General features: G+C 44.3%; 1 protein-coding gene across 4 annotated transcripts in view; it reads left to right on the top strand.

Moving 5' to 3' along the window:
- The window catches only part of DLGAP4 (DLG associated protein 4), a 332,681-nt gene that overhangs the window by 185,759 nt on the left and 121,086 nt on the right, over positions 1-25,836 (top strand). Inside the window, exon 3 of one of the 4 annotated variants that reach the window (XM_053393982.1) lies at positions 13,468-13,558. The exons of the other annotated variants lie outside the window; for them this stretch is intronic. The gene's annotated coding sequence lies outside the window, so the exon portion shown is untranslated. The remainder of the gene's footprint in view (positions 1-13,467; positions 13,559-25,836) is intronic. 4 annotated transcript variants of the gene reach the window in all.

The following is a 25,836-nucleotide window of genomic DNA, read 5'->3' as shown; positions in this document are numbered from 1 at the left end:
TCAATAGTGAAGTCATTCTAGAGGGGACAATATTTGTTTTATAGCAGGTTTAGTAAATGGTGCTACACTTTATCGCTCTAATGACTCCCTGTGGGAGAGCCAAGGACAGGATCAGTGGCGACCTTTCTGCAATGACAACTTCGGCAGCCTGCCCTGTTGTGATTCCTCCAAGGAGATGCTGGGATGGAAGGCAGCCTTTTTAGATCTTACTTGTCTTCTCTACAGCAGAATTGCTGTTTGACCACCACTAAAGCCATGTTCACACAACCAACAGGGTACACAGAAAAGTGAAGGAGCATGTGAACATGAAAACATGAGAAGAAGCTGCTGGATCAGGCTAATGGCCCATCTAGTCCAGCATCTTGTTTTCACAATGGGCGACCAGGTGTCTATGGGAAACCTGCAAACAGTTTTCGAGCGCGGTAGCATTCTGCCCTCCTGTGGTCTCCAGAAATTGGTATTCAAAAGCATTACTGAATCCATTTGTGGAGGCAGAGCATTGCCATCTTGGTAGCAGCCTTCTGTAGCCCTCTCCTCCATTAATTTGTCTAAGCCTCTTTTAAAGTCATCTAGCTTGGTGACCGTGGGACGCAGGTGGCGCTGTGGGTTAAACCACAGAGCCTAGGACTTGCCAATCAGAAGGTCGGCGGTTCGAATCCCCGCAACAGGGTGAGCTCCCGTTGCTCAGTCCCTGCTCCTGCCAACCTAGCAGTTCGAAAGCACATCAAAGTGCAAGTAGATAAATAGGTACCGCTCTGGCGGTAAATGGCATTTCCATGCGCTGCTCTGGTTCGCCAGAAGTGGCTTAGTCATGCTGGCCACATGACCCGGAAGCTGTACGCCAGCTCCCTCGGCCAATAAAGCGAGAGTTGGCCATGACTGGACCTAATGGTCAGCGGTCCCTTTACCCTTTTAGCTTGGTTACCATCACTGCCTCCTGTGGGAATATGCTCCATAGTTTAACTATGTGCTGCATGAAGTACTTCCTTTTATCTGTCCTGAGCCTTCCATCATTCAACTTCATTGGGTGTCCACAAGTTCTAGTGCTATGAGAGAGGGAGATTTCCTTCCCTCTATCCTCTTCTTCCATGCCATGCATAACTTTTATAAACTTCTATTCACCTTTTCTCTAAACTAAAATGTCCCAAGCACTGCATCCTTTCTTCACAGAGTCCCCTTGATCATTTTGGTTGCCCTTTTCCAAACCTTTTGCAGTTCTAAAATATGCTGTTTGAGGTGAGGCGAGCCGAACTGTACAAAGTATTCCAAATGCGTTCGCACCATAGATTTGTATAACAGCCTGATGATATCAGCAGTTTGATTTCCAGTGAGACTGAAGTGGCAGGCACCATCCCTGCTTCAGTGTTTTCCTTGCCTCTTCTGCACAGAAACCTTAACCATGTTGCTCATAAATAAATGTAAGGCACTGCAGGACTTACTGCCACTGCCCCATCCCTTAGGCTAGCCTTCTCCGACTTTGAATAGCCAGATGTTGTTGGCCTACATCATCCCCAGCATGGCCGGAGTCAGGGATGATAGAGATTGTGGTCCAACAGCATTTGGAGACCCAAGGCTGGGTAAAGCTATCCTATGCATTTCAGTGTACCCAGCTGGCGATGTGAACAGGGCTTCTGATTCCTGCTTTCATTAGATAGATAGATGGATGGATAGATAGATAGATATTTCACATGTTCGGTTTTTCTGGAATTCTGCTTGTGTTTGTGGCGTTCCAGTAGGGCAGCAGCCTTTAATCAGTAGATCAATCAACTAATCTTTTAAAATAAAAAATTCAGCAGCAAAGCACATTTTCAGCCAGTGGGGAACACCCATTCGTAGTTTTAGGCAATTTTGGTTCCAAACATAAGCCTCATGTCCCTTCAGCTCTTCTCCTGTAACAGCACGACTAGATAAGTCCATTCATGAGTGCATGGCTGTTGGGTGGTGAGGGGGTGGAAGTGGTGGTGGGTGCTTTAAGTAATCCTGACCTTAGAATTTGTCTCCCAAATTCCTTGACAGTCACAAGGACCAAGCATCCTACAACCTAGGCTTGTACATTGTCTTTATAGGAGGGATGCAGGGACCTTTGTCTGCTCCCTTTGCCTCCAGACTTTGCCCAGATCTTCTCAGCTGGTAACAATGAACTGACACCAGGCCTCCATACAATTATGCTGGTAACACTTAGCATTTAAAGGTTGCATCTCATGACTAACTTATGTCCATTAATTTCAGTGGGTCTGCTATGAGTATGATTTAGACAGATGCAATCTCAAGTGTTTAAGCAGCATTTAAGAATTTAAACATTTATGTGGCTATTTATACTTAAATGAACATGACTGGTGTATTTAAACATTTATATGGTGCTTTCAGAGCATTTCACAGACATTATCACCTAACCCTTAGAACAGCCCTGTAAAGTTTTACTCCTGTATTGTAGATGAAGGGCTTGCCTAAGACCACCTGGTGTGTTCATGGCTGAGGCAAGGAACCCTCCCTGGATTCAGAAAATCTTAGTAACTACCAGCCAGTTGCCAATCTCCCCTTCTTGGGCAAGATTCTTAAGAGGGAAGAAGGTCTTGGAGGAAACTAGATCCATTTCAATTGGAGTTTAGGCCCAGTTTTATCACAGAAACTGCTTTGGTCACCCAGTATGATGACCTGTGCCATGAATGGATTAATTACCCTCCACCTCTCAGTGGCTTTTGATATCCTCAACCATGGTATCCCTCTGAAACAGCTGTCTGAGTTAGAGGTGGGAAGTACTGCTTTGCTGTGGCTCTTGTCCTACTTGAATGGTCATTTCCAGATGTTGATGCTTTGGGTGCGCTCTTCAGCCCCATGAAGACTTCAGTGTGGGGTTCCTCAGGGTTCAGTTTTATCCCCTATTCTGTTTAGTATCTACATCAGGCTTCCTCAAACTTGACCTTCTAGATGTTTTTTGGCCTACAACTCCCATGATCCCTAGCTAGCAGGACCAATGGTCAGGGATGATAGGAATTGTAGTCTCAAACATCTGGAGGGCTGAGTTTGAGGAAGCCTGATCTACATGAAACCACTGAGTGGGGTTTTGGAGTTATGGAGTACACTGTCAGCAATATGCTGATGACACACAGCTCTATTTTTCCATTACATCTGCAGGTGTGGCGCTGGATGTGCAGCACTGTTGTCTTGCCTTGCCAATGGATGAGATCCAACAAACTGAAGCTCAATCCAAACTGAGGTTCTGTTAGTGGGTAGTTCCCTAGACCAGATGAATGGGAGGGGACCTGCTCTTGATGGGGATACTTGGTGGGTATGTAGCTTAGGGGTAGTTCTGGGTCATTTGCTGTCGCTTGAGGCTCAGGTGGCCTCAGTGGTGCAGAGTGCCTTCCATCAGCTTTGGCTTGTGGCCCAACTGCCCTATTAACTGGACTGGAATAGCCTAACCTCTGTTATCTGTGCTCTGGTACCCTCTGTGTAAGATTATTGCAACACATTATACGTAAGGCTGCCTCTGAAGATGGTTTGGAAACTTCAGCTGGTGCAAGCATTCAGTTGCCAGGTTGCTCACTGGAGCAAGACATTTGAGATATTGCACTAATCCTAGCCTGACTGCACTGGCTGCCAATTGGTGCTGGTTTTTACCCATAAAGCTTTAAATGGCTCAGGACCGCTGTACTTCAAGGACCGCCTCTCCCCATATGAACCAACTCAGACCCTGCAGTCTCATCTGAAGCCCTTCTTCATGTGCCTCCTCCTCAAGAGGTCTGGAAGGTGACAACATGAGAACAGACCTTTTCTTCACTGGCTCCTGTTTGGAGAATGCTCTTCCCAAGGAAGCTTACCTGGTGCCTTCATTACATAGCTTTAGCTGCCAGGCAAAAACGTGTCTCTTTAGCCAGGCCATAACATTCTATGGCCCTTTAAATACGTTTGTGGGAAGGGGATTATTGATTTGTTTTTGTTTTATTATATATTCTGTGTTCTCATTTTGTTTTGTTTTTATGTTTTGAACCGCCCTGTGATCTTCAGAGGAAGGACTGTCTACAAATTTAATTAATTACAGTGCAGCTTCTTAGCCATTACATTACAGCAGGTCATCAGATCAAATCATTCCAATCAACCATTTATCTTCCAATGCAGAATCAGCAGAGTTTCACGCCTCTGGGTGGTAGGACTATGTGTCAGATGGAAAAAAACTTGTCTCTATATAACAGCGTTTGTCAGCCAACTTTTTTGACAATCGTGCCACAGGTCAAGTCCAAAGTATTAGGTAGTGCAGCTGTAGTGTGCAGTGTAGCACATCTGAAGCCTTCTGTGCCTTTGTGTGGATTTTCTTCTTGCCTACTGAACCAAGGAGCAGGCAGCAGCTGTGCCAGCGGCAGTCAGGAGCCCTGCATGACTCCTGCTCCAGTCCACTAGTGCATAAATCCCTGTGGCTTGTGCTATTTATAGTACCCATGCCATGGGATATAAAGCAGCCTTCTCCAACCTGGTGCTCTCCAGATATTTTGGACTGCAACTCCCATCAACCCCAGCATGATTGCAGAAGGCTGGGATAAATATTCCTCATTTCTATGGATGATGTGTGTCCAAGCAACTGTGTTACAACTGGGGAGTGGGGAATAGTATGTAAGCACACAAGCTGTTAGGTTGCTGGCTATATTTTTTGGTATAGTACAACTGTGTGGCTCTAGCCAGACTCAGTGCTTTTGTTTAAAAACAACAAAGAGTCTTGTGGAAACTTAAAAGACTAGCAAATTTAAAAACATAAGAAGGCCCCATTTAGTCCAGCATCCTGAATTCACGGTGGCCAACCGTATGCCCATAAGAAGCTCACAAACAGAACCTGAGCACAACAGCACTCTCCCACTTTTGATTCCCAGCAGCTGAGACACTTGTTATGGTATAAGCCAAACTGGTCCATGGACCACCAGTGGTCCATGAACTTCATTCAGGTAGTCTGCAGTATGCCTGTAAAAATACAATTTGGAATAATACAGAATCTAGCACAGCACTTTACAATTTCTATAGCATTAAGTGGTCCACCAAGATTCTCATAAATATTGAAGTGATCCATGGGCGAAAAGGTTTGGGAAGCGCTGGCATAAGCCATGATATTATTATGATGCAATCCACTTCATCAGGTGCATGATGAAGTGGACAGTGGCTCACAAATGCTAACACTATAATCATGGTGTTAGCTTTTTAGATGCCATAAGGCTAACTGGCTTTTCCCCCACAGTACTTCATCCTAAAAATCACAGCACTCTTGAGCTGGTGCTACTCAGGCATGCCACAGTTTAATATTGGGATGTCTTGGTCAGGTAATACAGATGCTTCCTCTCTAATTTATTTCCTGCCATGGCCAGCTAGAGCGGTTATAATTGTGAAATATTGAAGAAGAGCAGGTCGATTTGTTTGCAGTCCTACAGTCAAATGAGCCATCTAAGAGGAGCGGAGACAAAAAGAAGTTGTGAGCACCCTTTTGAAAGGGCAGGATTTTCTAACGATGGGGTCACCCACATTGCACCCATGAGTGCGATGGCATCTTTGAGGTTTTCCCCTGGTGCCCACAAAACCTCAGAGCACACACATACCCCATTCACTGCTCCCTTTGTCATGAGGCAGTAAGGATGTTTACTTTTTTGACCCTGTAAGGTACATAGAACTAAGAGAGGAAGTTGGAAGAGTGGCACTCTTTCCCATTTCCTTTTTCAACTCTGTGGGTTTTCCAAAGCTCAGGTTAATTCTCCTGGATCTGACTTTTACTCAGGGCTCTTAGAAAAGCAAAATGTATGCCTGTGTGCTTTCTCCCTTTCTGTCTCAGGGCAGGGTGAGGCGACTGATCAGGGGAAGTGGGGAGATGTGTAGCACCCATGGCACTTGCTGAGAAATCCAAATGTGCCCATGGTGACCAATTAAAGTGTTTGTCAACTGGAAGTCTTTAGTCCAGGGCTGTTGTTGTTGTGTGTGTGTTATTTCCTCCGGATTCCCTGAATTGAAATGTGCCTTCTGGGTCATTAAAGTTTCATGATACTTTCACCAGCTTACTTGTTTAATTTCCAAATGTTTGACACTTAAGAGAGTGTAGAGGAAGAATCAGCTTTCTTCACTAGGGTCATATTAAAGAGGGGACACAAGCCAGCAAAGATATGGCTAGTTTGAAAGCTCTTCAGAAAAACCAATCATTTATTTTCATTCCATACATTGATGTTTGTGTGAATAATCTGAACGTTCCTGGCATTCCCCCCTCCCTAATAATGAGTGGATTTATTAATTTATTGTATTCTTTATTTAAACCATTGATATCCCACCTTTCTGCAAAAGTTTCAAATGCAATGAGCAAACATTCACAATTTAACAATAAACATTAGATTAAAGCAGAGTGGCTTTAATCTTGCAGGATCTATTTTGGTTTTTCCCCTCCTGGAACCCAGATACTTAGGGCAAAACCTAGGCTTAGGAGCAAATGCACACTTATAATTGTGAAATGAGGCATCTGAGTGTATCTCAGCTCAAAAATTTGATTTTTCAGTACCAGAACTGAGCTTACTGTCCTGCTACACAAACATCCATTCCTGCTTTTCTTCCAAGCTTTCCTTGCTTTCTTTCAGCAATCAATTTTGGGTGGATGTTGCAATTGTGAAACAATTGGAAGTCAGAAAACCTTCCAATTGTTTAACAATTGTGACTCATTCAGAGATCTATGAGTAGATCCTGATCTATCTTCTGCCTAATGTTGGATTGAAGCAATATAGGCTGTGTGTATGTAACACTAGTAAAAGCAGTTATAAAGCTGAGAAATCACAAAAATTACCATCTCAGAAGAATGCTTTCATCTGGTATCTAAAAGCTATTAAAATAGGCAGTAGCTTAGTGTAAGTGAGAACAGTATTCTACAGCCAGGAGGCCATCACTAAAAATACCCTGCCTCCAGTCACTCTAGACCTTGTATCTGAAAGGGGCAGTACCCAGAATAAGATCTCTGCTGTAGCTCTTAAAGAGCCAGTAGGCTCATATGGGAGCAAGAAGTCATCCAGATACAGAGGCATACCTAGGGTCCTTTGCACCCTTGGCAAGGAGCTGTATGGAGGGGGAGGGCTCACCAGAAAAAAATCTGATAAGCAGGTGAGGTTGTCTGGACAGGAGGATCACACCTTGTGGGGGCACCCACAGAGCTCTCTGCCTGGAAGCCACTTTGAATATCCCTTTCCATCCTGCTGATTCCTTCTGCAGGCAAAGCGGATAACAGGAGAGCTTAGCCAGGGGGGCTCCAGGTATTGTGGGAGGCCTGCTCCCTTGGCAGGGACTGCTTTCACCAATGCCACTGTTCAGATACCAAGGTGTAACAGAGCTTTAAATGTCAAGACCAGCAGCTTGTATCGTGCCTAGAAATAAACTGGAAGCTGGCAGAGATACTTCGCTACCAGCAATATGTGCCTCAACGTAATTTGGCCTGTTCTAGCCAGTGATCGGGGGACGTGGGTGGCGCTGTGGGTTAAACCACAGAGCCTAGGACTTGCCGATCATAAGGTCAGCAGTTCGAATCCCTGTGACGGGGTGAGCTCCCATTGTTCGGTCCCTGCTCCTGCCAACCTAGCAGTTCAAAAGCATGTCAAAGTGCAAGTAGATAAATAGGTAAACGGCGGGAAGGTAAACGGCATTTCCGTGTGCTGCTCTGGTTCACCAGAAGTGGCTTAGTCATGCTGGCCACATGACCCGGAAGCTGTACACCGGCTCCCTCGGCCAATAAAGCCAGATGAGTGCCGCAACCCCAGAGTCGGTTACGACTGGACCTAATGGTCAGGGGTCCCTTTACCTTAGCCAGTGATCTGGCTGCCATATTTTGAACTATCTGAAGCCAATACAGTTCACACAGATTATCATTTACCAAGTGGTTAACATATCCCAGTGTGCACAGCTACATGGTAAGTCTGTTATCCATAGTGCCCTGTCAAATGGTGAGGAGAATCTTGTCACACCTCCACCTTACCAGAAACCAAGCCCATACAGACAAGCATTTTGCCACACCTGATGTCTTGGGAAATCACCACACAACTTTGCAGTATGATACAGACAATGAATCTATCATGGGATGATAAAGTTTCCCGTGCAACTGTTTGGCAGCTTGTGTCTGCTCGCTCATCCAGAAAAGCCGCAAAATGTTAGGAGTCGACTCCCTACTTAACAGGGCGACACAAGTTACTGGCTTAGCAAGTAGTTACACATGCACCATGCCAACCTCCCACTTAGGAAATGGTTTTCTGTGATGACCCCAAGTTTTCTTCCCTAATTTATACAGCATATGCTATTAATCACATTTTATTGCATTCATTAATGGGTCTAAAGGCTGCTAACAATTAATAAAGCTTCAAAAATATATATTTTTCCCAGCTAATCCAAAACATCAGCATCTAGAATCTTTGGTAACAAATCATTCTGTAATTGACACATCTGCCTTGTTTTTCTGTCAGTTGTTGAGGGCACTCCTTGCTCTAATGGAAGTATTTTCTGTCATTAGTTTCTGAACACTAAATGGACTCATCAAGCCAAGAAACACATTCTCCCCATCAAACTTCTGTTAGTGGATATTATCCAGGGGAAGGATCCAGCTACTTAAACACCCTCCTGGCTATACTTACTGCATCCTGTGCTTCAGGGGCTCACAATTTAGCTGTTGCAACTGCGGAACTGAAGGACTTGAAGGGAAGGGAGGGGACCTCCACAATATCAAAGTCCCAAGGAGGGAGGAGACTGAAATAGAGAGAAAAGGAGGGGAATCTTCAAGCAAAGCAAAGGTTTAGGTTATTCAGAGGCCACAAGCATCCTTGGCCCTTGGATTGTTCAGAGGAGAGCAGTGTACTTCCCTTCGTACCTTGGGCTGTCCTAAAGGTTGCCACGCAGTCACAGTGAGGTGACTTTTGCTTCTACCTGCATATGAAGGTATATATGAGTGGGCAGTTGTCAGTCATGTCAAAGGAAGGAAGGGAGTATAGCAATGACTAGTGATGTGTATGGGCTGTATGGGTAGGTGGTGTCTTGGGCTTTTGGTCAGCAACTAGGTGAATCCTAGTTTCACCATGTGGCTGAAGGTGCTGACACATTCAGAGTTCTTTTATAACTCCTCAATTTTTCTTTCAGCTGCTACTGCCCAGGTTCACTTGGCTTTACCTTCATGTCTCTTCCCCCCATTATGGGAAGTGTGGCACAATGTGTAGCACATACCCACAAGAACAAGTTGCTGTGAGGGGCATCTGGTTGGACACTGTGAGATTGGGATGCTGGGCTAGATGGGCCATTGGCCTGATCCAGCAGGCTCTTCTTATGTCTAGGAACTGGGAAGATGTTAGGTCCAATCCTGACTGAATGCATATAGGTGTATGTGTGAATGCCTTTTGGTCCAGACCCCCTCCACATATGCATTCGGCATAAATTCAGAAAGATTCTTTACACCAGGCCCGGCCCACCCATGAGATGAGACTAAGCAGTATGGTGGGGGCAGCACTTCCTGTCTCATCTCAAGTGGTGAAACAGGACGTGCTGTGCACATACAGACTGCGCATGCATAGGCTATGCACACATGGTCTGTGGTCATTTTGCAAGTGCATAAGTTCTTCAGATGTTATACTCACTGTGCATCAGGAGGTGGCTCAGCTTGTGACTGAAGCAGGTTCGCTGCTGTTCTCCCTGTATAAGTGCATTCAAGCCAACAGTGGATGTAATGTCTGGGCAGTCCTCCAAACTCCTTTGATTCTCTCAGAATAGGGTGGGGGTTAGGTTTCAAACAGCCATTTAAATAATATTTGGAAGCAAACTAATAATAGTACCTTGGGTTAAGAACTTGATTCGTTCTAGAGGTCCATTCTTAACCTGAAACTGTTCTTAACCTGAGGTCCCACTTTAGCTAATGGGGCCTCCCGCTGCCACCGCCATGCAAATTCTGTTCTCATCCTGAAGCAAAGTTCTTAACCCGAGGTACTATCTCTGGGTTAGCGGAGTCTGTAACCTGAAGCGACTGTAACCTGAAGCATCTGTAACCCGAGGTACCACTGTAATGATTGCTGGTCACATGACAGGTATCTTTTCCTCAACAAATTTTGTCATTAAATGAATATACTGTTGTTTATGGACAATGGCCAGTAAGGAGGCCACCACCTTGCTGAGGCTATGGAGGCCTGGGTGTGGTCAGTGCCTTGATGGGTGGCTCTGAGACTCATATGTATACTGCATTGGGTTCTGTGATAGAGTTAATGAATACTAGTTGCTGGAAACCACAGTTGCAGGAAAGGACATAATAAAAGTGCTGTTGTGCTCAGGTCTTGCTTGCGGGCTTCTCATAGGCATCTGGTTGGCCACTGTTGGAACAGGATCCTAGACTCAGTAGGCTCTTCTTATGGTCTTATAGAGAGAAGAAAGGTGGGGTATAAATGAAAGAAAATTAATGTACATTAACAATGTCTTCCTGGTACATTTCAGGCATTGTTATTGTAAAGGACATTGCACTAACCTGACCGTCTGTGTGAAGGGGTCAGCTCTCTTAGATGGTATCAGTGTTACTCACCGGGCATTTACATGGCACTCATGAGACCTAGGGAGTCTTTTTCATTCCGTTGGTGCAAATTCTTCCAGCCAAGGCTAATCTGACACTTGTAATATCATACTTACCATTGTTGTCTTCATCACATGCCAGCTGAATCCATGCAACTGGGTGAGCCTACGCAGAAATCTAACTTCCCAAGGAGTGGAGTTAAGGGAAACAATGCCATTTAGCAGTCAGCGTAACCCAGACACAATTGCTCGTATGCACTGCCTTGATGATTATTAATTAAAGTTAATTATAGCACAGCTATATTTGAGCTGCTGTAGCATGCATAGACAAAAGCAGAATTACAAACAATAGGCTTGTTCCTCCACTGTCTCAGTGGGGCATTTTAAATTAAGAAAGCTCCAAGGTGAGTAGAAGGATGGAGCCTCAGGCTCTCCCTCCTTAGAAGGTAGCTGAGTTCTGCCAACAGCATCCACATGGGATGCTGTTGCTGACAGGATGCTGGAGGGCATTGGCAACATCTTCTAACTGTGCTGGCAATTGATGTTGGTGGCCTTATTGATGGATGCCAGCAGTATCAGTGATGGATATGGGTGGCACAAGAGATAGATGCTAATGGCAGTATTGATGGATGTTGGTGACATGCGTTGCTGGCACTGATAAAAGATGCTGCAGTATTAGTGAGTACTGGTATTGAGGGAAGATGGGGAAAGAGCAGTGATAGATGATGACCATAGCTCTGCTAATGGAAGTGGGTAATGTTAATGATGAATGCCAGTGCTGTTGATAAACAATGTTGGTAGCCTTGGTGAGGGTCAATGGTTGTGTTGCTAATAGATGGTGAGTAACAGCATTACTGATGAGTGCCAGAACTGTGGCTGATGGATGCTGGTAGTATGAATGAAAGTACCCATGAATACTTAATGGCAACAGTGACAAATCTGAGGAGTAATGTTAAAGGATGCTGATAGCATTGGCCAAGGATACATTCTGACATGATTAGCAATGGATGTTGGGGTGCTGTTCTAAAAAGCTGGGAACTTTAGAAGGAGCAAGTGATGCTTTTGCAGACTGTGACTAGGAGCACCAGTGATCAATGTCAAGGATTAATATTCTTCCATTCCTATAACAAAAGACCATTATCTTTGCACTACTGTTGCATCTGCAGTGAGTCACCTTTTGGCTAACTTCACACATTACAGTTTGCTACACAGAGGAAATGTCTACATAGGTTTTCAGTAATGGGTGAAGCCAGGCCTAAGTATATTTCACTACATAAAAACTACTGAACTGTTGGGGAAAATGTGCACTAGACTTCACAAATTGAAAAGGGAACAGAGGACCACTTGACTGTGTGGGTTGGGGGGGAGGGGAGAGCAAAAGGTGGGATATAAATCTTCTAAAATAAAACAGTAAATAAATCATAAACTGGAGCCAAAGTGATGCCAAAAACAAAGAGAAAGCTGTAACCAGTAGCAGAGCAAAGTGCAGAAAAAAGCTGGAAAAAGAAGTAACATTATACATGAAAATCAATAGAACAACTTCTCAGGCACTTGCTGTTTTCTGTTTATTCCTAATGTAATCCAAGGGAGTCAATGGGGAAGGAAGACACTGCAGACTGGACTCTCCTATTGCAGCATCTGAGCATATGGATGTGTGCCAATACATTCAAGCCAAATCTTGATAAGACAGAGGTGTTATGTGTTCTGAATTCTTGGATCTAAGAGGTGGGGAGATGGCCTGCTCTGGGCAGGCTTGCTATGCCCTGGAAGAAACAGGTTCATAGCTTAGGGGATATTTCTGGATCCAACATTGTCACTGGAGGCTCAGGTGACCTCAGTCACTCAGTGGCCCTTTTAGACAGAAATGACTTGGCTACTGTATTCCATGCTCTGGTGACTTCTGCTTTGGATCCTCAAAATGGGGGTGTCAAGAAGTAGAATTCCAAATCCCCACCAATTGCCTTGACGAGTTGCCAATCTCTCCCCCAATGTATTAGCATTAAAGCTTTTGTTTCTGGATACTTCTTTGCTCTCAATGTCCAATAAAATCAACGAGCATGATATTTATTTAATATATTACCTATACTACTATTCAAGCAAACCTCACAAAGAGATTTACACAAAATTGTTAAACCAATATAAGAAAGTAGTAAAAACAAACTGCAAAGAAGGGGAACTTCTGGAAAGCCAGATCTCTCCTCTTGTCAGGGCAAGATGGCTCTGGAGTACGAGCTCAATGGCAGCAGCTTTGGGAGGGAGAGAGGACATCTCAGCTGGAAGATGAGGAGCTTACATGATGGGCATCCCACCAGGCTGTTCCACCTTCTCTCTCTTCCCCCCTGAGGGTAAGATTTAGGTTGGTCAGATAACAGATAAGAGAACATGGGCAGAAAGTTCTTTGTAAGCTGAAGTGCAGTGACTTAGCAGAAAGAATACAGCTGATGTCAGCAGGACATTGTTTTCCCTTAAGGAATAATGTGCATAGAACTAGACAGCAAATAAGTTTGCATATAAGCAAAAATTCAAAGCCTGCAACTTGGAGTTCAGCACAATAATTAAGCCCTGTAACAAACTTTCTGCAGTGTCCCTAAGAAGAAGAAAAGGGGGGGGGAGATTCAACCCTTCTGTGGCTTGTGCAAATTTGCTAAGATACAAAGAAGTCAACAAAGTGCCCTCCAGATCTGGTGTACTACAGCCCCTACCCTATCATCCCTAACTGTTGGCTAAATTTGTGAGGGCTGGTGGGAGTTTTAGTCCGCAACATCTGGAGAACACCTTGTTGGATAGCTCTGTAACTCAACTCAGGTTTTCCAGTTGGACCACAGTTTTCCATCAACACATAAAACTTCCTCCTCCCTCTCTCCCTCTCCCCCCCCCCCCATTATCAGGCTAAAAAGAGAATAAGATAATTTAAACCCTTTTTTCATCTTGAACTTCTAGATCTTCATGAGGACCAAGCCTGGAATTCAGAGGGACAGAAATGACTCAGCCCTGAGCTACAGGGAGGCATGAGAGATACAGCATGGCCCAGGTCTGCATTTTCAGCTGTTCTTTCTGCAACTGCACAGTTGTGAGCGAGGAGTGTAGCTCAGTGGTAGAGAACACAATTTGGATGCAGAAGGTTCCAAGTAGGGATGAGTTGATCGGTTAATGTTGGTTCTCTCTATTTCTTCTTTTTTTAGTCTAAAGTCCAGTTCTCATTCCTGCAGCAATTTGTAATTGAAAAAAAATACCCTCATGAAAATTCATTAGCATTTTAGCACAAATTTATCCTAGTGTAGACCTTTTCATATGCAATTTTTGCAAGTGATCTCCTCTAACATGACACATCTTTGTATGTTGTTCTTACAAATTTTATACACACACACGCACACACATTTTACCCTACTATTTACTGGGCAGGGGGGTTTCACCTATAACTTGGCTGCAAATTTGGGTGCAAATTTTGAAGGGTGCCTGTGTCTCGATTTGCACATTCTTTTGAAAAGTCTGGATTTGGTAGGCTTGCCTTTAAATGAAAACTTTTGCCAAATTTCTACCCTATCCCTAGTTCCAAATTATTGAATACCTAGCATTTCCAGATATGTGAACAAAACAAAAAAAAAACCCACAAGTGATGCTTAAGATCTCTATCTGGGACCCTGCAGTTCTTGTCAGCTCCTGGGCTAGCTGGAAAAATATTCTGTGTGAAATTAGGACAAAGGTGAGGAGTGGGTGTTGTGCTAATGGCGCACATTTGTTCTCTGTTCTCATGATACAAAGGAAAGCAGGCCAAGGAACAACTGAAGAAGATACCATGTTAAATTTGGGCTAAAGCTGATCTTCAAAGGACAGGATAACAGCCTTCACTGTAGCCTACAATCCATGTAAATTGCAAGAGGGGGGAGTGAGAATGATAAAATAGTATGAAAATTACTATAGCAACATCTCGTCTATAACTGACCTAGTTTGGGACAAAGGAAGGGTCCCCTAATACCTAAATGCATTGTAGACTGAAATCTTTCATAGCTGTCCAGAGGCAATTTTTTGCTTTGTTTACAGTGATTTAGTTTGATTAGCTAGGGAGGGAAGAAAATGCTTTCCAGGTTTTGTCACCCGGAGCTTTATCCTCAGAGGGGCTTTCACGATACTGTGATGAGTTAATCTCAGTAGCAAGCAGATCTATCACAGGTCTTTGGAAAAGCAACCTCCTGCCCTGTTTTATGCTAAGCTGATATAGTTTTCCACTGTTCTTGTGGATGGCTTATTTATTCTGGTCTAGCCTCTAGTGTGTTTGTGTGTGTGTGTGTGTGTGTGTGTGTGTGTGAGAGAGAGAGAGAGAGAGAGAGAGAGAGAGAGAGAGAGAGAATGGATTTGTTCAGTGCATTTTTTCAGCCAGAGTGTGCCTATGGGCTGTCATACAATATAGAGCAGAGATGGGGAATTCTAGCCCATGGAGCTAATTAGATCTGCCAAACCTCCCCACTTGGCTATTTGAGCCAACATATACCCAATGGGACGCGGGTGGCGCTGTGGGTTAAACCACAGAGCCTAGGACTTGCCAATCAGAAGGTTGGCGGTTCGAATCCCCACGACGGGGTGAGCTCCCGTTGCTCGGTCCCTGCTCCTGCCAACCTAGCAGTTCAAAAGCACATCAAAGTGCAAGTAGATAAATAGGTACCGCTTTGGCGGGAAGGTAAACAGCGTTTCTGTGCACTGCTCTGGTTCACCAAAAGTGGCTTAGTCATGCTGGCCACATGACCCGGAAGTTGTACGCCGGCTCCCTTGGCCAGTAAAGCGAGATGAGTGCCGCAACCCCAGAATCGGTCACGACTGGACCTAACGGTCAGGGGTCCCTTTACCTTTATACCCACCTGTCTATTCCCTAATGCCATATGACACCACAGGAGCAGAACAGATAAGTCACCGCTTCAGACAGCACTGAATTCGAGCAGCTGACCTGAAGGAAAGCATGACTCAGTACTTTTGTTATTTTAGATTGGGGTGCGACGCTTGGGAGCTTGCTGGACTGCAACTCCCTCATCCCCAGCTAGCATGGCTAATGATCAGAGATAATGGGAGCTGAAGACCAGCAACATCTGGAGGGCCACCACTTCTCCACCTCTGCTTTAGATTAAAAATTTCATTGTAGAAGATGGGGGGGGGGGAGTTGGATAAAGCACCCTGCTGCATTGTAGCAGGTGTGCTCAGCCCATCAGAAAACCAGAAGGCACATCACATGACAATGATGGTAGAGCCAATCCCAATGAGAAAGCCAAATTGCTACAAAATCGTCACATGACATTGCCAAGGACATCCTGACAGTGCAAAGGAAGAAAATCACACCAGCTGTCCTGAACAGTTTGCTGGTGTAAGAACTGTCCTTCAGAACAATGCCACTGAGACAAACACAGACACCAAGTGTTCTTAATCTTACAATCTGTTCTGTACTGCTCTTGTGTCTGGCTATGAAGAAAATGCCGAGAGACTTGAGCCCTCTCGCCTGATCCAACGGAAGGCCTCTGTTAAAGAAAGGCTTTGGCCACATCCACAACGTACATTTAAAGTGGTGCTGTGATACTGCTTTAAACAGTCATGGCTTCCCCTAAAGAATGCTGGGAGCTGTAATTTGAGAGTGTTGTTAGGAGATGCCCATTCCCCTCAGAGAGTGATGATTCCCAGAGATTTCTTTGAAGGGCAATTGATTGTTAAACCGCTCTGGGAATTAGAGCTCTTGGAGCAAAACTACTAACAACTCCTGGCACTCTTAACAAACTACAGCTCCCAGGATTCTTTGGGGGGAAGCTGTGACTGTTTAAAGTGGTATGGTAGTGCTTTCAGTGTGTGAATGTGGCCCTTGCCTACTTGAGACTAACCACAGCATGCATTGCTTTTGTCAGGAGCCCTTTCTCCTTCTCTACGATAACAATTGTATGCATAGGCTCCGCCTCCCTTCTCACTGTAAAGCCCAAAAGCTGTAAACCTTCCCTGGGTCCTATAATTACTGAATGTGCTAGAAGTGGGACTGATTCTGTTCAGTTACTACCACTGCTGTTTTTCTAGAAAAAGAGGTGCCAGAACTCACCGTGAACACCTCCCTCATTCTCTTAGAATGGCAATGGCACCCACCTCAGAGGTGCCAGGATTGAGTTCCAGCGAGTTCTGGCTTTTAAAAAAAACCCTGGTTACTACCCATTTAAACAGGCTAGCGTTAATATTATGAAAAATGTCGATTTACGCCCATCACACCAGACAAAAGCACCTCATTCCACTCGAATATTTACCTGTTCCCTCAGCCATTTCCATTGTTTATGAGCGCCTATGCAGATTTGTAAGTGAATGTTAATATTTCATGCGGTTCTTTGTGAGCTCCCCACCCTGCCATCTTTGAGCTTAGTGTTTCCCTGTTTTTCACATTGTGTGTATGTGTTCTGATTTGACCTACTTTGCATGTGAGCGTTCTCTTTACTGAACAGATGACATCTCTTGGATAACTTTGGCAGCGGCGGGGTGGGAGAGGAGGGAGAGAATATATCTATTTAGGGACAATCAAATAGATTGTGCAGCTTCTGCAGATTCCGAAGGTTTTTTTTGTTCCCACAGGATTTCATTTTATTCCCGGAGACATTTGCATTAAAATAGGTTCTTCTCTCTTTCGGAAGGGTTCATCTGCTTCTGCAGCTTACTCAACACCTGAAGTCAAAAAGCCTCTGTCACATTTCAACCACTTACCCCCCCCAACCCAGCAGCCAGCTGCACATACACAAAAGGGCTTGATGGCATCTGGCAGGTGATAAGCATCACAAGCAGATATACAGAAACAAATTAAAGAATTGGGAGGCTCTTTCCTCCTCCTTCCCCACTTCACCTGAGAAAACTTTGCGGAGAAATTGAATTCAAAAGCATTTGTTATGCGTCAGTTACTACAGATGACCGGGATATGACCTAGCCGAAAGCTGCTTCACACTTTAAACAGCAATCTTGTCTCCAGTTTAAGGTCATATCTGCATGTCCTACAGTAAATATGTAGAGTGTGAAGGGCAGTCACAGGATCCTAAGCCAGCTTCCTCCAACCTGGTGCCCTTCAGAAGTTCTGAACTACAATTCCCATGCACCCTAGCTGTGCAAGCTGGGGTAGATGGGTGCTGTACTCAAAAACATGTGGAGAGCTCCAGGTTGGCCAGACTGCCCTAAACACTTGGCAGCACATGCTGGTCAGTTGCAGCCCTTAGACCCTTGCCCACTTCATGCTTAGGGGCACATGTTGAGATTTCTGCATTGCAGGAGGTTGGACTAGATCAGGCATAGGCAAACTCGGCCCTCCAGATGTTTTGGGACTACATCATCCCTAGCTAACAGGACCAGTGGTCAGGGATGATGGTCTCAAAACATCTGGAGGACCGAGTTTGCCTAGGCCTGGACCAGATGACCTGTGGGATCCCTTCTAACTCTGCAGTTCTACAATTCTTTGAGCACACATTCCGTGTGCAGAAGCCAAACAGACTTGCAGCTGAATCTTAATTCAGCACTGGCAATAGGACAGCACCCAAAGCCAAAAGACTCTGTTGGGGTGCAAGGCTGGCTGCACAGCACAAACACCTACAAGGAAAAGTTGTGGCTCAGTGGCCGAACATATGCTTTGCATGCTGAAGTCCCAGTTTTAATCTCTGACATTGCCAGGTAGAGCTGGGGAAAGACTCCCTGAAATCCTAGAGAGCATCTGCCCAACACTGTAGACAATAGTAATGGGCCAATGGTCTGACTCAATATAAGGCTGCTTCATATATTCCTGTGTCCTCCAATGCTTTGCTGCTTCTCTGTGGTCCCAAGCATCTGTTGTCTGAATGGTTGCCTCACTTTGCCCAATCAGTTCTGCTGTTGAGAATTTCACTAACACAAGAGGTAAAAGGGGGGAGAAGAAGGCCGGATACAGTGTCGGGGGGAAGCACCTTAGAAGCACCTGGCAAAGGCAAAACAAATCCTACATTGTAGTTTATTTCTATGCTGCCTTCTGGCCAAAAAGGCCTTCAAAGCAGCTCACAAAGGTTAACACACGAAGTCAACGTTCTTTCAAACAAAATACAACTTAGCCCAAATATAAATCAGCAGGATCTCAACAACAACATTAGCACAAAGAACCTAAACACAAAAACATCCTTTCCCATGCCTGAAAGCAGAAACTAGTCTGCCCATTCCCCAGCAAAATGGCAAAACAGAGCACAAAAAACTTCCCAAAGGGTTACTGTACCTGAGGCAGGCACTCATGAGCAGCCACTTTCCAGACAGCAGCTCATTACAAGGGTCCCAGGCAAAGGAGAGCAGGTTCATCCCAATGTTTTCAAGCACAGTCTCTCCCCAAAGGCTGATGGAGACAGAATCTGCAATGTGTAGGACAGTGATGGCAAGCAAATACACACAAAGCGTGTAACACAGTGTTACAAACGAACACAGAAACTCAGAAAATTAAAGGTGGTTAAGTGATGCTTAATTGGGGGGTTTTAAGGACCAAATTCTTTTGTTCACCGCTACATTACACCTGTAGGACACAGGTCTCCCATCTAGAAATATACTTCTATATCCCTCTGCCTGAATATTTTTTCTGGTGCCACCACTGATTGCAAGGGAAGCTGCAGCTATTCTGTCCTCCTCAATAAGGGACATAGACATGCCCTGCCATTTTTCTCCTAGGGGGAAAAGTAGCAAGTCTCAAAAGGTGGGGAGGATGGAAGAGGGACACTGTTGGACCATTGCAGCCAGAAAAGAAATGCAACAGGCTCCCTAATGCTTCTTGAGTTCTTCCTTCTTCCTCCACCAGTCCATCAACTCAGTACTACTGTCTGCTTTGACTGGCAGCAGCTCTCTGGGGTTACATATAGGAGTCTGGAAGATGCCAGGGATTGAGCCTGGTATCTTCTGCTTGCAAAGCGTATGCTATACCCCTGAGCTTTGCTTTTTCTATATATATAAAAGGGGGGATTCTGGTGCCAGCTACAGGGGGCCTTCTGGAGCCCAGAACTCCCAGCTTTTGCCCAACCATGCCAACAATGGGGCTATGCAAAACACCAAAGAGCATAAGAAGGGCCTACTGGATCAGGCCAGTAGTCCATCTAGTCCAGCATCCTGTTCTTACAGTAGCCAAACAGGTGCCCATGAAAAAATTGCAAGTAGGACCTGAGCACAAGAGCACATTTGAGCTACACTGCACCAAGCCTGAAACCACCCAAAGGAGAAATGGAATGAGATCACAGAGCAGCAGTATCAACAGCAATCCCTGAAATGAGGAGGGGATAGAGAAACCCCAGAAGACTGATGTCTTCCTTTGCAATCAAGAGAAAATACCCCTGATGCTGAGAGGAACTACACAGGGAGATAATGAGAAAGCTGGAGGAAGACCTGTTGTAGAATGAATTGTTATAAGTAGAGTTTTTTTCTATTTTTATCCCTGTGATTAGATTCTGAACTCTTTGAATCATCATTAATGTAACACCCTAGAAGCAAGCTACAGCCTCAGCTGAATGCTGCATTAAGTGTTCCTGGCTAATTTGGGGAGTATTTGAAATCATGTGTGTAGGCAGACCTACGTCAGACATGCCACGGTTGTAATTCTTTTTTAACTTCTGAAATGAGAAGAATTGCCCGTTTTGTTATCAACGCATCCTTTGCTCCTTATCTGACAATTTATTAATATATTGCAATGTTGACTGATCTAGCTAATCTTAGCTGAATATTATGTATTTATAGATACAGATATATTTGTATCAAACCCGGCACAATCCAAAAAACTTACATCAGGACTAAATCCCCATTGTCACTACATTTAAAGCAGCATCAAACCACTTTAAGCAGTCATGGCTCTAGCCCCCCCCCCCCACAAAAAAAGAAATCTGGAAAGTATAGTTTGTTAAGGGCATTGACAGTTGATAGGAGATCCCTGTTCCTATCACAGAGCTGCAATTCTCAAGGGTCACTGGAAAGAGGGATTCACTTTTCAACCACTCTGGGAATTGTAGCTCCGTGGGGGAGTGGTGGTCTCTTAACAATTCTCAGCATCCTAATAAACTACAATGCCCAGAATTCTCTGGGGGAAGCCATGCCTGTTTAAAATATAACCACAGTGCTTTAAATGTACAATGCAGATGGGGCCTGAGAGCTGGTCTACGCATGACTTGGAACAAGGTGGTAAAATTCTGGACTATGCTACTTAAATCTGCAAGTGGGGGATGGTGATATTTCTGAATGCTCCTCATGTGAAAGAACTCTCTGCACTAAAACTATGTCAGATAGAGAACTATGCCAAACCTTTCTCCTGGTGTGCGAACTTACTGAATAGTCACAAGGTTGTTGATATGTTGTTGTTTTTAATGGGGAAGATCATTCAGAGATATCACCTGCCCCCACCTGAGTCTGAACTGAATTCTGCCATCTTGTTCTGCCTTGTATATCAGCAAGTCTGTATAAATCCTATTAAAATCAGTTGAAATCTAAGTTCCATTCCATTCCATTCATCTGGACAGAGCTGCTATGGACTAGCTTTTTGTAGGATCACTAGACAGTGTTTAGCTCTGAAGTTGTAGTTTTGGTGGGGCTTTTTGGGTTTTTTGGTTTTTGAAGTTACCAGGGCAGAAGCAAACTAGAATAGCCCGTTTGGTGCTCAAGTTCTAAGAATGCAACATTGCTTACCACTTCTCACTAAAGCCACTTTCTAAACTTAACAGTATTTATACAGCTTTCTCATTCTGCAGTCAGAGGAGGTGGTGGGTGTTGCTCTCAGCTAGTTCCTGGTTCCTCCCAGGAAGCACAACGAAACCAGACTGCATCTCGTAGTGGCTCTTTCATACTGTTACATTGCACATGCACACATTTGTCCAGGCCACCAGATGGAGATGTTGGAGTCTTAGAGATGATTAAAGATTGCTGTGCTCCTGGGATTTTTCTCTCTCAATATGCACAGGCAACTTTCATGTTTGACTTGGCTCCTTAGATATTTGCAGTTGCCTGGGTCTTTATTCTTCTTTTACATTAGGCAGCAATGGGCACAGAATAAAGGATTCAGGATGTGGCAGGACTTAACTCAAATGCCCTATGGACTCCTTGTCCTCTTAAGGCAAGAGGGCAAGACAAGACATTTTGCTGCCTGAGATTGAACAGCAGTGACTCCTCTCTGCCAAATCAAGCTGCATAGTACCCAAGGATGGTCAATTTATCTGTGCACCTAAAACAGAAAATCCCAAAAAAACACCACCCCCTGGAAATAAATATACAACAATAATAAATCAAATTTGCTGCTCTCTCGTGGCACCCAAAATCAGCTACCTTACTCTGTCTAACGGTGCAGCTGCAAAATGTATTCTGTAGGGTGGAATGTGTTCCACTTTACAGGATTTTAAAGGCTGCAGTGGACAGTCTCTGTTTGAAGGGATGCTTGGGGAAGGTCAGATTTAAAGATAAAGAGCCTTTAAAAAGGACAGCCTGGAAGCTGTCCATCATCAGCACCTGGACATCAGTCTGAACAGACACAATGGTCACTTGGTCACTATGGCCTTCCTCACTATGATGAGATGCATTTTTTAAATACTGCGTGTAATTTTTTATGGTATCGTATCAAGAACAAAAATTCCAATGAATAACCTTACAACAAATTAATAGCCTTACAATAAATCGAAGACAGCATACGGTTGTACATTGTCATTGAACGTGTTAGATCAGAAAAAAACATTCATCTCTCCATAAACTTATGGGGCTGATTTACATGTGTTTGCTTATGGGAGGTTAAGGTTGATCAGCATCACAATGGACCAGATATTTTGTAATTCAGTGTATTATGTTTCTCTTTAAACTAAAGCAATTGTTTCTGAATTTGCATCTATACATATTAATTATGTGCAAATTGTACGCAGATCTGTACCAACCTTTGTTCTCTTTTTGCTGATGCATTAACTCTTTTTTGGTACTGCATAGCATAGAAACATAAGAAGCTGCCTTATGTTGAGTCAGATCATTGGTCTCTCTGCCAAATCAAATTTTGGAGGGCCAAATCGCCCATACTACACCCTAACTTCCTGCTCTTTCACTTCTTTTAAAACAGTCATCCACATCTGTGTCATGAATCTTCTTTTCGTATTGTGTAATGGGCATGGTTCATGTATTCTCTCCTTTTCTCATTTCTCTGTTATTTTGGTTCCTCAGAATCACAGGAGGAAAGGAAAGGAGAGAAAGGAGACCAGTGGTATGCATGGGCTGCTATATTAGGGAACGTGCCTTCCAGATGTTTTGGACTCCAGTTCTGATCACCACTGGTGACAGGCTGTGCTGGCGATGGGAATTGGAGTCCACAACATCTAGAGGACAGGGAGCAAAGGACACAGAGGTCAGTTTGTCTACTAGGAAAGGAACACAACATGCCGCAGGCGGAGGCTGCAAAAACAGCAAAGCCTACTGTAATCAGATTATCCACATCTTGAATTCTCAAGGCAGCTGATTTGGAGAGTGCAATGAGGTGTTGCAGAAAGGGAATATCATGCCAGTTCAGTGGATCAGTCTGTGACTATCACCTGAGCTAATTTGCATGTTGTGTTTAGGATTTGCACATAGTATATATCCTGCTGCGTCCCTCTTTCTGTCAGGATTCAAAACATTGTGCTTTTTTGGCACAGCTGGAATGTCTGGTGTAGAAACTTGTGAGGTTCAGTGGTGACTGGTGCCCCCTGGTGGTGGGGGGAAGCAGAAAGACCAACGGTGGGTGGAGCCAGAGCCAATGACAGGCAGATCTGTACAATCACCAACTCAGAAGTAAACCCCATTGCATTTATTGGAAGTCGTAAGTACATGTATATAGAACTGCACCCTTGGGGACTCTTTACTATAAAAGACTCTCTCATACGTAATAAAGCTAGGAACATACGCTTTTCCTTTCTCAAGAAACGTACTGTCTTCCAAAGCCTTTCTGTTGCAAATTAAATAGCTGCATTCATGCAGTATGTTGAAAGTATGCTGAGAGTTGAGTTTCGCTTCTGGTCCCTGCCCCATCCTTTTTTATTTTCCCTGAACACTGCCTCTTTGAAAGAGCTCACACTGACATTCTGCAACCTTGTTTGAAAATGAGCCGAGTTTAGCTTGCAGAAGAGCCATTTTATCTGTGACCAATTCTGGTGGGGTATCTGTGTTAGTCCACAGCAGTGAAAGCAACAAAGAGTCTTGTAGCGCCTTAAAAGCACAACAGATTTATTATGTTACAAGCTTTCATGGGTCAGAGCCTTCTTCATCAAATTCAGAAAATGCTCGCCAACATGGATAAGCAATAACACGCTGCATTTAGAGAAAAGATGTGTTTTTATGGGGGTTTTTTTTAAAAAAAAAAGCAGAGGCAAAGCTTCTGCCAAAACAGGGGGAGGGCACCTGTGGCCCTCCAGGTGTTGTTGGACTCCAGTTCCCATCAGCCTCAGCCAGCATGGTCAATAGTCAGGGATGATGGGAGTTTGAGTCCAACATCTGGAGAGTCACAGGTTCCCTATGTCTGTCCTTGGAGAGTTTTCATCCTGAAATTGGGGGTGGCGGGTGTGTAGAAGTTGAATGTAGAATGTATTATAGCCCATAATTCCAAATGGCATTTTAAATGGAAATGAGTGTTAGCAGGGCTGAACCAGACAGAGACTGGGACTATAACACAGGCAGATGCTGGGCAGAACAACCTAATGTGGGGTGGGAATCCATACTGGAGAACCCACACTTCCACAACTCTGATGGGTTTATTGGTTTGTTTTTTCTATTTTTCCTAACAGATTCTTTTAAAGAGAGAGAGTGTGTATACACACACACACACACACACACACACACACACACACAGCAAAACAAAGCTGTAAAAGAGATGCTTTCTCTGTTATAACTACATCAACTGTCGTTTTAACTAGAACTACATTACCTCTGAAAATGGCTGGTCCAGGGCTGAACCTGTCTTGAGAATATGTGAGCTTTAGGCTGTCTTGACACACCCCAGAAACACCCTTTTTTGTTCTAGCATCTCTGAGAACACTGAGGATCAGCAGCAATGGTGGAGCTTTCTTATCCATGCCAGGGAGACCTCTGACTTCTAGCTGCAGCCAGGGACATCATTCTCCAAGCATGGAGATGAAGGTCTGCAGCATCCAAAGGGATAGATCCCAGTTGTCCTTCCTGGGAGCTTAGGATTGCTCCCTGAAAAACATGCCAATTAAATATGTGATAATGCCAGATACCTACCTCTCCGGAGCAAAATTAAGAAGGCAAAAGGAAGGACTAAGATGTACATAAATTGAAAGACTTCAGGGCTTATTTCAACAGTTTTCTTCTTCATCAGGGGAGAAATTGGCACCCAGTACGATTGAAATTAAACACACACAAAGCCCTTTTATCAGAAATAACCAGTGTGTGACTTAAACCTTCGCTCACAAACCTTGATGAATTTGCAAGCTGTAGGGATCATGGATTTGAGAAAATTAATTTTATGCTTTTCATCCTCCCAAATTTAAAAAAAAAAAGAAAATGGAAGAAAATGATTTTTCTCCTTTGTGCCTCTCTGGAATGCATCATAGATTGCAACACGGAATTGAAATGTAATGAAAACAACATAATCTGTCTCTGGAGGGGGGGGTCTGCTTTGTGAAAAGCCTGCTTCCCCTTCTGCCCTACTGGGGTGGCTGCCAAAAGGGTAGGGAAAGGACAAGGAGAAGACAGCCAAGACTTCCAGACTCCATCCCATTAAGCAAGAGGCTAGATGGTCTTGACTATCTGAGTGCAAACAGTCCCCAAGTATTTAATTCAAGTACTTGCCCCACTGCATCAGTCATTGCACATCAACAGCCACCTGCCGACATGCCCCAAATACTGGGATCTAGAAATATTTCAGGATTTAAGATCCAAGTGTGTGGAGTCAATGTTTAATTTCTAAAGTAAAAGATGACAGCTTATTTGGAAGAATAGGCATGCCCCCTTTTTCTGATACCTTTTAATACCTCTAAATCACCACTGTCACTGAGCTCTGTTACTAGAAACCTGGCACTCCTGATTTCTAGAGGAGTGGCATGCCTGTGTCTGTATTTATGTGTATAGGTAAAGGTAAAGGGACCCCTGGCCATTAGGTCCAGTCGTGACCAACTCTGGGTTTGCGGCGCTCATCTCGCTTTATTGGCCGAGGGAGCCGGCGTGCAGCTCCTGGGTCATGTGGCCAGCAGGACTAAGCCGCTTCTGGCGAACCAGAGCAGCGCACAGAAATGCCGTTTCCCTTCCCACCGGAGCGGTACCTATTTATCTACTTGCACTTTGACGTGCTTTCGAACTGCTAGGTTGGCAGGAGAT

Source organism: Podarcis raffonei, chromosome 6, assembly GCF_027172205.1.
Source record: "Podarcis raffonei isolate rPodRaf1 chromosome 6, rPodRaf1.pri, whole genome shotgun sequence".
NCBI classification, from domain to species: Eukaryota; Metazoa; Chordata; class Lepidosauria; order Squamata; family Lacertidae; genus Podarcis; species Podarcis raffonei.
The sequence above is the reverse complement of the archived record's forward strand: the minus strand, read 5'-3'. Positions and strand labels throughout refer to the sequence as shown.